This window comes from Triturus cristatus, chromosome 7 (assembly GCF_964204655.1).
Source record: "Triturus cristatus chromosome 7, aTriCri1.1, whole genome shotgun sequence".
In the NCBI taxonomy this organism is placed as follows: Eukaryota; Metazoa; Chordata; class Amphibia; order Caudata; family Salamandridae; genus Triturus; species Triturus cristatus.
The window spans coordinates 103648596-103662490 of NC_140590.1; the positions used below are offsets into that span (position 1 = coordinate 103648596).

At 46.0% G+C, this 13895-nt stretch overlaps 1 protein-coding gene across 2 annotated transcripts in view; it reads right to left on the reverse strand.

Moving 5' to 3' along the window:
• The window catches only part of SMG9 (SMG9 nonsense mediated mRNA decay factor), a 196074-nt gene that overhangs the window by 60974 nt on the left and 121205 nt on the right, over positions 1-13895 (reverse strand). The window lies entirely within an intron of this gene.

Genomic DNA, 13895 nt, shown 5'->3' on the forward strand with positions numbered 1-13895 from the left:
TTCTGGTTCTGCTTCCCAGCAGTAGGTCTCTTTCAAGAGCTTGGGAGGGCAGGCCACGGTGATTGGAGACTGGCCCAGGGGATGATATACCTCTGTTTTTGAGACAGCTGCAATCTTCATTACTTTCCAAAATGCAGCACAGGAAAGGGAAAGCTAGTGAACCGGTTACTGATAATGACACGAAGAGGTGGATGGATGATATGGCAGCAATAGGTTGACAACTCCTGACTATTTATGTCTCTCCAGAGGCTAAGAGAGCAGAGATGGAATAGAGAGAAAAAGAAGAACGACTAGGGTCGCTGCCCAGGACCAGAGGATGGTGGCTTACTGGGGACCCTAAAGAAGGAGGTGCCCTGGATTTCACTTGAACTGCTGTAGGCGCCGTAGCAGTGGGAACTACAGAATCTTGTTATTGGAGACGGTTGGCCTAAAGTGGTGAAAGGACTGGGAAGTTCAGGAGTGCCGGCAAAGAGGGTGATTCGCTAGGGAGAAGAAAGCAACAAGGGCAAAGGTTCATGGAAGGGAGCAAGAAATTCTCATTCTCGATTCTGAGAGTCAGGAGGCATCTGAAGGGTGGCCCTGGTGGCTGGAACAGTTCATCAGGAGCTAACGCAACCCACCAATGTGAGAAATGGTCCAGCTGGGACTGAGCTGTTACATTTTATATTTGCTGCTTATGCCCAAGTTGAAACTCATGCCATGGTGCCCTGACGGCTGATGATACACACCAGGCTAAGAATACACTAGAAATAATTGTACTACAGTGTGAAATTAACGCTCTCTCTAGGACGTCCCGTTTCTCCAACAGGTACGCCCGTTCTTGAGCCTTAAAAGTAGGGGTGGGCGGAATTTGCGAAAGTGACTTTCGCAAATTATCGCGAAAATTTTAAAAATCTCCGCAAACACGCGGAAATATCGCGAAGATGCGGAAGGTTTTTCCCACCCGTTCGCGGTATTTTCTGTGTGGTCGCGGCTCGCCAACTTACCCATGCGGTTGCTCGCGGGCGCGGCCATCTTGTTTTCACTCTTCTCGCGGTGCATGATCGCGAGAAGAAAGACGTGATCGCGCGACCAATGACATTACTGTGGGCGCGAACTGTTGCGAGACAGCGCAAATGGCTACCAACAATCCAACATCTCGTGGAGAACGCGACCGGATCGGGAAAACTTGTCAGCGAACGCGGGGATTCAGGTAAGGTGATCGCACGCGCGCGAGAATGTATTATTTTACAGCGCAAGCAAGAAACAAATTATCGCTAAGCTGCGGAATGCGGAAATTTTGACATTTTCGCGCTCTCCACGGAACGCGAAAATGTCAAATTATCGCCATTTCCGCGAGCGGAACGGAAATTTAGCCCAGGTCTACTTAAAAGTAGAACAGACTAGAGGAACTCTCCTTCAGCCTAGGAAAGACCCAAGGCCCCACCAAAATAGGTCTGTGTGGAGGGGTCCCCTCTGAAGAACTCACGGAAAAACAAGGAGGGAAGGTTAGGGAAGCCAGCTCTGCTGCCCAATTCACTGAGAGAGTGTTAGGCCACATGAAATCCATCAGGACCTGTATGCATCTAAAGCGCTTGCCTAGAGTCCTCCCTTTGGCCACTCTGTGGCAGGTGTTTGTGTGCAGGTGTCCCATGAAGACAGATCACCCTCTCTAGTGGCTCCCCATGCAGGAGCTCCACTGGCACCCCATACACAAATGAGCACAATTCAAACTCCTCTCACACATTTTCAAGGCACTACAGGATAGATGTACAAAGATCAGAATAGTAATCTCCTAATTGTGATTTCCTGTGAATCGCAATTAGGAAATCGCCATTCCTTATGTATGAAACTCATTGAGTTTCATTTTGCTATTCAGAGTGGGTCACAAATAGACAAACCTAATGCATATTAATGAGGTAGGTAGAAATTTGCAACCCACTATGATCGCTGCCATCACAGGGATGGTGGTCTGCTGGGGTCAGCAGACCACCATGTCTGTGATTGCTTTTGAATAAAGCAATTATTTTTAAACGCAGCCTGTTTTACTTAAAGAAAAACTGGATGCGTTTTATATTAAAAAAAAGAATGAAAATTTGAAGTTTAATAAAAAATATTTTGCCATCCATTCTCAATGGGGAAAGGGTCTCTCGGGGGCCCATGCCATTTGCGAATGGGTCACTGCCTTTTTAGGTCTCGCTGAGCCCAGCGCATGCGCTGGCTCGGAGAGACATTTTGTATTTGGCTTTTTTAAGTGCTGCTGGCTGGCCTAGCGCTTGCGTGCACGTGAACATGCACGCCCACTGCCGCCATGCGCTAGGCCAACCAGCAGCACTCAGGAAGGCCATTAGCGCGTTATCGCGATCACTTTCGCTTTCACAGCGATCGCGATGACTTTCGTAGCATTGACCGCGCGCGCACACAACTCCCGCTTCTCCCCCTCCCCCACCACCCCGCGCGCGGCCAATGCTTGTTCTTACTGTCGTTCTCTGTCTCTCTGTGTCCCTTTTTCTTGCTGATTTTCAATCTTGCGGTCTGTTCTTCCCTTCATGTCTTTATTTGGTATTTTTTCTGTCTCTTCATATGGTTCTCTTACTCTTATGTTTCGGTCCCTCTTTCTCACACACACGCACACATGTACTTCTCTATCTCGCTTTATCTTGACCAATCGTTCTCGGTCTTCATCTGTCTAGCTTTCTTTGACGGACCCTTTCTTTCACTGTCTGTCATACTCTGTCGCTCCCTGACATTCTATTACTCTATATTGCTCTGCGTCCTTGTTTGAACAGCGAGCTATTTTCCGGGTCGGCTCGGTGATAACTGTCAGTGACTGGACCAGCTTTTCTGAGGCGGGTACTGTTGTTTTTCTTCTAACCAATTGCACCCTGTGTGGGGCGGCGCAACCACTCAGGACCAACCCAGTGCAGTTCGTGCGTCAGTCAGTATTAAGTAGTTTTCCAATTGGCTATCTTTCCCTTGATTTTTTCAAGCACCTCAGAGTCGGAAGAAAAGCAGATGACTTTTTAGCAGTAAGTCTCAGGTTCGGAATATTTTCTCCTATTCTGTTTTAGTGTGGGCAGCCAGTGTTCAGTGAGGTCACAACGCGTTTCTAGTGGGGTACAAGACCATTCCACTTGGCCTTCTGCTTACTTTCTTGAATAGTCACTTTACTTTTTTGTTTTCCAAAATCAAAAACACAGCAAGTCTACGGAGTACATAAAGTGAAGTTAAAGCACACGAACGAAATAAACTACGGTGCCTCATGCATTAGCCAAAACCGTTTGATGGTATAAAAAGTGTACGTATAATGAACCTATTTATTGGAGCTATTTAGGCAGCTATCTTTATGCTTGGCTCACCACAATTGCAATGTTGCGCTTTAAACAGTGCCAGTCATACTATGTTCGATTTAGCATAGCACCCACACACCTTTAGCCCAAATCAACTTTTGAAATTATTTGTTTTCAAAAGCGGAAAAATGCCAGTTTTAACATTGGCGCCCGTGTTCCCATTTTCAAACGTTTGGTGTTGCCGCTTTTCCTACGTGAGCATGGTTGTTGTGTTGCCTGGACTTAGGTAGCGCCAATATTCCTGGAGCCCCTGCAAACATGCAGTACAGAGGCAGAAGGTTTGCTCACTTAGCTGCTGCAAACCTCAAGAGTTTCCCACCACTGCTCCCTTTTCACAGTGTGGGCTCCAGCGCTGCTGGCTCACACGGAGCGGCACCAGAGAGTCTGCCCATCTTGCCTCCCACAGGATCCTCGCTCCACAACAGCTGTCATTGATCGTGAATAGCAACTGATGGGCTTATGGTTGGTGCACAGCACAGTAAACACCCCTTTTGTGAAGCCTCATTCGAGTTCACAACGGCGCTCGCATTCAGCACTACATGTGTTGTAACAGATTTCTTTAGGGATAGCTTCCGTAGCTGTTGGTGATCGCAGCTCTGCAATGGCTCTTACTATTTCATTAACTTTAAAAAATGTGCCCACGAGTCAAACCTTCTTGGCTTCCTGTCTGCTATCTGCACGCAAATGTCATGTTTGTAGGAAAGGTGCATTTTTTTTCAGACGTGGAAGAAACGACTTTCTTTGTCTCTGTTGCTTATAATAAATAAACAAAGACACGCACTTGCATAAGTCTTAAACCTTGTCCTAGTTTAGTGGCCCACAGCTTATTTGAAAACAGTTAATTTTTATAAAGAACTAAACTCATATTCTTTTATAAAACTGTAAAAATGCAACCTCTCTTCCTGTTCTTTGATCTTGCTAAATATAACCCATGTTTACCTTCAAGCTGTGAAAGGGAGTCTGGAGAAGTACTGAATAGATAAATGTTGTGAAATACAAAAATAAAGCACCACTGTGAACTATTTGTACAACGTTTTTAGGTCTCGCTGAGCCAGCGCATGCGGTGTTTTATTGCAGGCAGGAGTCGGTAGGGCAGTAAGGGTGGCAGGCGCCCTTGTACAAGCAGACAAAATGGACACCCACTCTGCTAGTGGGCTATAAAAATAAAACCATAACGGCAGTTCAGGTGTCGCCTAAGACTCCTGCTACCCGGTGCCACTGCACCTGATGCACCAAATATAGCTCCGCCCCGGCACATTCCCCCTCCCCCTCCCTCTCTCTCCCCCTCTCTCTTTCTTTTTCTCTCTCTCCCTCTCCCTCTCTCTCTCTCTCTCTCTCTCTCTCTCTCTCTCTCTCTCTCTCTCTCCCTCCCCCTCCCACAGTTGATGTTGTTGCACCAAGGATATTGTGCTGCATAACTAAATACTTATAAGGTCCCAAAAGCGAGACCTATTGGCTATGCCAATGCTGGTTTTAAATGGTGGTAAATTGTAAATGTTTTACGACCACATTTTGGTCGCAAAACAATCGGACGTACCATTTGAATTCGGTATTAAAAAGGAGCGCTTTCAACACGCTCCTTCCAAATACCGCATAGAAAAACCCAAATCGTGATTCAGTAAAAAGTTAATATTACTGGCCCAGCATACCTCAAAAATCACATATGCTTTCACAGATCTTCCAGACACCTCATCTCACATACTTGCACACATCCCACATATAAAGAAAAGCAGATCTGGCAGTTGAGCCATCTGCGAACACACAGCAATTGGCTCGAAAGGTGTGGAATAACCTGCTGCTACACATAACAGCCTCCACCTCACTTATGGTATTCCACAAGAAGCTGAAGGCCTGGATTTTTGAGCGGAGCAACTAGGTCCTAAGTTTGGCCAGACTCATGCCTGCTAAGTGCCAGAATACCTTTCTGGGTGGTAGTGCATTCTTACAAACCTGTTGTGCAACATAAAATAAGTGAAAAGACGTGAATGGCCGACGGGCTGAAGCATGAAAGTAAAACATTGAAGTTTTGGACAGCCACTGGAGAAGCAACATATCATTACAGGTCTGCACTCCTTAAGCCATTATGGAAGAGATTTACATATGCTACAGAGGGTGACCTGAGGCACCATGGCACTCACAAGACACCAGCTCTTGTTGGGGTGAATGCCTGGAGTAACAGAGTAGCCCATGAAAAGGAAGACATTTTCAACACTGTCTCCTAGGAGGAAGAATTGGGCACCCTGGAAGGACAAGGCTAGCTACACCAAGAAGCCACAAAGGCCTGTTGAAAGACGTTGGGGCAGAAGTGATGTGGAGTCCCGTATGATGGTCTGGGAACCAGTAAAGAAAAGTAAAATGTTCATGATGAGGGCTGTAGTCTTACTTTTGTATGAATGTGTGTATTATGATACAGGCAAAAAGCCCTTGGGAAGGAATATGCTACTTACCAGTATGCATCTGTTCTTGGCATGTAGAGCTGCAGATCTATAAACTGTGCATAGATCGCCATCTGGTGTTGGGCCCAGATGTTTGCAGTTTGTTTTTCTTCTTGGACAATGTTTGGAAGTTACGAGTTCGGTGACTCCTCCTTCGGTCCGGACTGCGCATGGGCTTCGGCTCCATCCTCAGATTGTTTTTCTCCAGCAGGGAAATGATGGAGCGTAGTGATAATAGTAACGAAACCCATGTGTGTTGTTTCTAAATAAGATAGACTGGAACGGATACAGGTAGCCGGGGAGGCGGGTGGGTGTGTATAGATCTGCAGCTCTACATGCCAAGAACAGATGCATACTGGTAAGTAGCATATTCCGTTCGCGGCATATGAGCTGCAGATTATACACTGTGCATAGATTGTATAGCAGTACCCAACCCTAGCGGCGACCACCGGTATCCGTTGCAGTGGTTTGAAACAGTGTCTTTAGTACAGCCTGGCCCACACTAGCTTGTTGTTTGGAGTGCACGTCTACACAGTAATGTTTTGTGAAGGTGTGAGGTGTTGACCATGTGGCTGCTTTGCAGAAGTCATCTAAGGGTATGTTCCCTAGAAAAGCCATAGAAGCCCCTATCTTTCTTGTAGAGTGGGCTTTAGGTGGAACAGATAATGTTCTTTTTGCTTTGTGATAGCAAATTTGTATGCACTTTACAATCCACCTAGCTATCCCTGATTTTGAGATGGGGTTGCCTTTATGCGGTGGAGAGAACGAGACAAACAGCTGTTTAGTCTTTCTGAAAGATTGCGTTCTTTGTATGTAGTAAAGTAAATCCCTTTTAACATCAAGTGTATGTAGAGCTCTTTCTGCAACAGATTGAGGTTGCGAGAAAAAAACCGGTAATGCCACCGATTGATTGAGATGGAAGGGGGAAATGACCTTGGGCAGAAATTTAGGATTTGTGCGAAGAATCACCTTGCTGTGATGTATCTGTAGAAAGGGTTCTTGTATAGTGAACGCTTGTATTTCACTAACCATTCTAAGGGAAGTGATAGCTACGAGAAAAGCTGTTTTCCAAGTAAGGAACTGCAGCTCACATTTATGCATTGGTTCGAAAGGTGGACCCATTAGCCTTGTAAGAACTACGTTTAGATTCCACACAGGTGAGGGTGGTGCCCTGGGCGGGATTACTCTTTTAAGGCCTTCCATGAAAGCTTTAATAGCAGGCACTCTGAAAAGTGATAAATGCTGTCTGTTTTGCAGGTAAGCAGCAATTGCTGCTAGGTGTAAACGGATGGATGAATATGCCAGGTTACACCTTTGTAGATGGAGCAGGTAGCATATGATGTGCTGTATGGATACATCCAAAGGGTTGATTGTATTGTTACGGCAGTAAAGAACAAATCTTTTCCACTTTGCGGCATAGCATGCTCTAGTGGTAGGACGTCTGGCCTCCCTGATAAAGTTCATGCAATCAGGAGGAAGGTTAAGGTATCCAAATTCTAAGATTTCAGGAGCCAGATCGCAAGGTTGAGCTGAGCTGGGTCCGGGTGTCTGATTTCTCCATGGTTCTGGGTTAGAAGGCATGGGGACAGGTGCAGTTTTTGGTGTGGTACCACCGAGAGCTGTAGTAGTGTGGTGTACCACGGCTGCCTGGCCCATGTTGGAGCTACCAGAATGAGTGTGAGAGAGTGCTGTTGTAGCTTCCTTACCACTAATGGAATTAGCGGGAGAGGTGGAAAGGCGTATGCAAATTTGCCTGACCAGTTCATCCATATCGCATTGCCTTTGGACAATGGGTGTGGGTATCTGGCGGCGAAGCTTGGGCATTTTTTGTTTTCGTGGGTGGCGAAGAGGTCTATCTGAGGATGCCCCCACTTGTGAAAGAATGGGCGAAGAACTTGTGGATGCAGTTCCCATTCGTGTATTTGCTGCGTTTGTCTGCTGAGCAGATCTGCCATGGTGTTTTGTATCCCTGGGACGTGTTGTGCCAGGAGAAAGATTTTTTGTGGGATTGCCCATCGCCATATGCTCTGTGCTAACCGAGAGAGCTGTGGAGAGTGTGTCCCCCCCCTGTTTTTGAATGTAGTACATTGCAGTCATATTGTCTGTGCAAATGAGGACTGCTTTGGCTGAGATTTGTTTCTGAAACAATCTCAGGGCTAGAAAGATCGCCAATAACTCCAGATGGTTGATGTGGAGTAGCTTTTGTTGTGGCGTCCATATGCCTTGCACTGTGAGGTGTAAGAGGTGCGCTTCCCAGCCGGAGAGCAATGCGTCCGTTGTTAGAATTACCTGAGGAACCGGGGCCAGGAACGGTTGCCCTTTGGAAAGGTTTGTGGTGTTCCACCACTGCAGAGAGCGATGGGTGCGACCGTCCACCAACACCAGATCTGTCAGCTGTCCCTGGGCCTGGTTCCATTGGCGTGCTAGGCACTCTTGGAGTGGGCGCATGTGGAGTCTTGCATGAGGCACTATGAAGATGCAAGATGCCATCATCCCTATGAGCTTCATAAACACTCTTGCTGGGAGAGAGTGCTGAAGGATGAATCTTTGGTGCAAGGCTTGTATGCTTGCGATTCTGGCTGAGTTGGGATAGGCTATAGCTTTTGAGGTGTCTATAGTGGCACCGAGGTATTGCTTTGTGTGAGACGGTATTAGCTGGGACTTTTGGTGGTTCACCGTGAAACCTAGCTGGTGGAGTAGTTGGATGGTAGTGTTTGTATGTTGCACACACTGGTTGTAGAACGCGGCTTTTATTAGCCAGTCGTCCAAGGGAAGACGTGGATGTGTTGTCTTCTGAGGTGTGCCACCACTACTGCTAGGCATTTGGTAAACACTCTTGGTGCGGTTGTGACCCCGAAGGGGAGAACCTTGAACTGATAATGTTGCCCGTCCACTACAAATCTGAGGTACTTTCTGTGAGAAGGGTGTATTGGAATATGAAAGTATGCGTCTTTCAAGTCCAGTGTAGTGATAAAGTCGCCCTGGCAGAGGAGAAGAAATTGTAAAAGTTATTTGAACTGTGTCCCAACACGCGTAAATGAAGTAAGTGAAAAACGCGTGAGATGGAAAGGTAAAAGTTCACACGCGCGTGTGAATATTTAAACCAATGAGATTCCACTTCATTGTATTTCCGATTTGGAACCCGGATATTCAACACCCACACTCGCTGTCGAGAACTTTGTAAACCCGTTTACGCTGCTTAACCAAATAAGTGGTTGCTTTTCAACATTTTAGGACTTTACTTTTTCTTTAACTTTTACCTTTCCATCTCACGCTACAATATTGCTACTTACACTGATTTTTCACCGTTTTAGGAACCACTCCGAGTCTGTTCTCGGCACTAGACTCGCACAAGCGCTTGGAACATCTTTTTGAAGCGAGTTTGTTGACGCGTTTTTCACTTACTTCATTTACGCGTGTTGGGACACAGTTCGAATAACTTTTACAATTTCTTCACTGCTTTGGGTGTGTGTACCATACGTCTTTCACTCGGTTGTTCCTTTAAGTTCTAACCACCATCCCTTTTTACACTGCACCACCATTTACATACTGGCATCTGTTTTGTTTTTTTCACCACGGTGATTACCCACTCACATCCACTCCCGATAACAACGCTAACATGACTTTGCGATTATGAGTATAACACAGACCCCCTGATACCCTGTTTCCTCATTTTCACCTTGACAGCCCCTGATGAAGGGCTCATAAGCCCGAAATGCATTGGGCAGCATGAACTGCATCAAGTTATATGTATTTACCTGGAAACAATGAAAGTTTTCTTTTTCAACGATTCAACCATGAAAAATTAATGGATTTAAACGTATGATCAAATAAAGGATCAACTTATAAAGAAAGACTGTTGAACTGTTATTACAATTCTTACGAGTGCAAAAGGGAGACATTCTTTACGATTTAAGGAGTGCATTTAACACTGGATGGATAAAGGTCATCCTGAGGCACATCTGGATTGTGATAATCCTCCCATGGGTCTGGTGTTCCCGGAGGAGTGGGGTCCTGTAGGGCATCTGTTGGATCATAGTATGGATCCCCTTGGTCATCAGGGTCTGGAGACGGGGTTGGAGAGCGATGAGGCAAGGGTGGAGAAGGTGGAGAAGGAGATGGGGGAGGTGGGGGAGGTGGAGGAGGTGGTGGAGGTGGTGGGGAGGGTACTCTGAATGGGGATGTGGCAGAGTCCTTTCGTTTTGGCGGTGGAGGAGGAGCTGGCTTGTCTAAATGTCTTTTCTTTGAAGACAAAGTCAAATGTCCAGTCTTTGGATCCTTTGTTAAAGTCTTTTGACGAGGATCTGGCGTGAATAGCTCCTCCGGCACCGATTCGTCTGTCGGCGCCGATGTTTTCGGAGCCGACGGCTTCTTTGGTTTATCCGTGCCATGCTTTTTCGGGGCGTCCGAGTGTTTGTTCGGTGCCGAGGCAGGCTTCGACACGGGAGCGTTGGTGCAGAGGGATTTATGTTTGGTCGGCACCGAGAGGCCAGGTTTCGACACCGATGGCTTCGGAACGGCGCTTGGTGTGGTTTTCTTCGGTGCCAAAGGGTGTTTTTCGGCGCCGCTAGTAGGCTGGCTCGAGCCCGAGCCGCCGGGAGACTTGTGATGCCTCTTCACCGGGCCCGAAGGTGGGGTGATGGAAGTGGTATGCTTGGTTTTGCCTAGGCCCGGAGGCGAAGGTGTAACCGGAGTCTCTTTCGGTATGGGCGCGGGAGTGGGTAGAGTACTCACGACCCTCTGCGCCGGTGTGATCTCCTCCACGTCGGGGTCGTCGGCCTCGGAAGCGCTGACGATGTCGTCCTCCTGTTCGGGGGGCTGCTGTCCCGAAGCTCCGGTGTCTTCTCCGAAGATGTCAGGTGGAGCCGAGGTCGATGAGTGCGCCATGGTGCGTCAAGCTCGTCGATCCCGAATAGTCTTTTTTGATCGAAAAGACTTGCAGGCGGGGCAGTCTCGGGCCTCGTGTTCGGGAGAGAGGCAGAGGTTGCACACCTGATGTAGATCGGTGTGGGGAAATTTAGACCCACATTTTGGGCACTTCTTAAAGGGAGTCCTTTCCATCGGCCGAGACCGGAGTCGAGATAGGTCCGATGGCCGCTGCCTGGAATCGAGGAAGTGCCGAAGAGAGAGATAAAGAAGATGATTCTGTCTGAAGAATCTGGATGGACGATGATTTTTCGTCGAAGGTCGAACTGGGAAGGTTCGAAGCCGGAGCACGAAGTATTACATCCGAGCCCGATGGCGGAAAAAAACAATCTGAGGATGGAGCCGAAGCCCATGCGCAGTACGGACCGAAGGAGGAGTCACCGAACTCGTGACTTCCAAACATTGTCCAAGAAGAAAAACAAACTGCAAACATCCGGGCCCAACACCAGATGGCGATCTATGCACAGTGTATAATCTGCAGCTCATATGCCTCGAACATAGCGGTTTAGTAAATATATGTTGTTTATAGTAATGACCTGCACCAACAGTGTATAAATGCAAAAAAAGCTAAAACGCTTATGTATTGAAATGAAGCATGCATTTCCAAAGGCCTTAGGCCTACGATATAGATTGTGAATATTTTAGCAAAGTCAGCTGACAATGCTTTTGAAATGGGCAAATCTTGTATGTTTTTGCTGCAGGCATGTATAGAAATATTGGTATTTTTAAGAATAGGGCCAGCAGTTGCGCAAAGTGTCAGATCGTAACTCACAGATACCAGGAAAACACAAGATTAAGGGTTAGTTGCACCAGTACCAATTTGTTAGGGTATGCGATTGGTGGAATGCTAGGACACTGAGGAATACTGAGAACGGATTGGTGGGCTGATTGGTGGGCCTTCTCTACAGAAGCCCGCTGATTGGTGGAAGCAGAGTGGACCAGAGAGGGAACTGTGTCTGCCAAAAGATACGTTTAGCATTGGTCTGGTCAGGAAGCACAGTAATTGGTGGAGTGCTAGGACATGGAGGCATACTGACAGTGGATTGGTAGGCCTTATTCTTTAAATCGGGGATGCCCGGTAGCAAGAGTTAGAGGTATTTTTCCATGTAACTCGAGCCCTAGTGCAAGAAGGCGGAAGGTGAGTGGAGATATGGGAGCTCAAGAGCATAGATACACTGGATTGAGTTAAACTATTAGGTGATTTACAGAACAGTTAATATCAGTAGTGAAGTGGGCAACAATAGAATGTGGATTCTGCACCTAGATTGGTAGTTAAATATTCAGATTCTCACAGGATTAGTGGATGAAATGGAGCATGAGGAATTTATTGATTTAAGGCCTTGACAGGGAAACCAATGGAGCATGAGGAATTTATTGATTTAAGGCCTGGATAGGGGAACCTTAGGGCGACTAAGAACTACTTTTCAATGAGATACAGACTATTAAATGTGATTTTGGGAGGAAGATAATTTATATTATGCTGATTATTGCCATGTTTTAATTATAGATGATTTAGGGGGGTACGACACCACCCGAAAAGGGATGTATTACCCATGAAGACACTGAAACAGGAGTCTATACTTCTTGCTTTTTTTAAAAAAACACAGGTGTGGAAAGCACAAGTGAGTTGAAATTCAATAATGGTTATGTGCAATAATTTTTTATTGGGAAAAGGTTTTTAAAAGAAGCTTTTATTGGGAAATGTTTGATAAGAGACCGACATTTAGATTTGACAAATTTAGGAAGGGTATTTATGTAATCTAAATTAAAATGTGAAAAAAGGTTAAAAAAAGTCCTAGGAAGGTTTATTACAATTAAAAAAAAAAGTTTTGTTAACAGGCAGGGAACCGTGGTGTGTAGGGCTATGTACATATTGCATTAATAAAAACAACAATGGAAAATGGAAATTTGTTTTTCTGTTAAAAAGATAGATTTCATTAATGTGTGTGGAGTCTTGGGGTGCCGAAGGCACTATCAGTGATTTTATAGGAATGTATAAATGTTTTTGTAATAATGTCAAATAGACATTACATATGAGGGATGTATATAAGCTTTTAAAATGAAATACAGTCCTGATGAAGTCCATAGATATGAATTCAGCAGCCCACATGCCTCGAACCAGAAGAGCGCTGCACCTGCAGTCTGTGACCTGGGAGGAGCCCTGAAGGACTGAACTTGCTTCCTCTTGTACCCAAGACAAAGAAGTAGACCTCAAGGGTCAGCGGGCTAACCTCCTATGTCTCCACAAGGATACGAGAAGCTGTAAGAGTCTTTTCCTGGAAGTACCCAACTGATTAGGGGTACCTGCACTGGACTTTGCTGATGATCTCTACCCAACACCTTGAGAGTCTCTAAGTTCCATCCCTTGGGGTCCTGTGGGGCTTAGACATGTACTCCTGTGGAAGTTTGGGCACCAGAAGAAAGTTTGGGAACTTTATATATCAGATATACCGATTCCTAAAACTCTACTAATTTTATCTGGGCTGGGACGAAGACAAGGATAGCCATGAAAGCCTTATTGGTCACAAAAGATGTAGGATGACTGGCTTGCCCAGATAGCTTAAATGCTACCAAGCAGCTTATTTATGTATACACAATAGGTGCTTTAATGAAGAAACAGAGAAAATAATGGGATATGGATCAAATGGTAGCCTGGAGTCTTAGGGTGTCGCAAAGCTACCTGGATAGCATTCACCTAATAATCTTTACTGTAGCCCGGTCACAAAGTCCACACTTGAAATCCGGGATGATATGGCAAACAAAAAGGGTTTGACTACACTCCCATTTGCACTCTCCCCTTACCTTTAAAACACACTTTAGAGCAGCAAAGAAGAAGCCATCATGTACCAAAGACAGTAACAATGCGGATTGCTAGAAGATGTGTACAAGGGTCTCGGGTAAATCATTTGAGACTTGTAAGTGTGACTTACAGGTTCCCAAACAAACAGCATTACCAACAGATAGTGAAGCATCAAGACAGTAGAGGGTCAGAGGATCACTGATATCATCAGAAAGGTTAATGAAGGGGGTGGGAGGGCTTAAGGGTCCGATTTTGTAGCTATATGAGATCCTCTCCGAGAGAGGGGAGGGACAATAGAAGGAAGTGAATCCTTGAGCACCTCCACCAATGTCACAATCAATAAACTGAGACTCATCTGAGCTCTACCACCACACAGTACGGTTACTGTAACTCTAGCTGCTATCT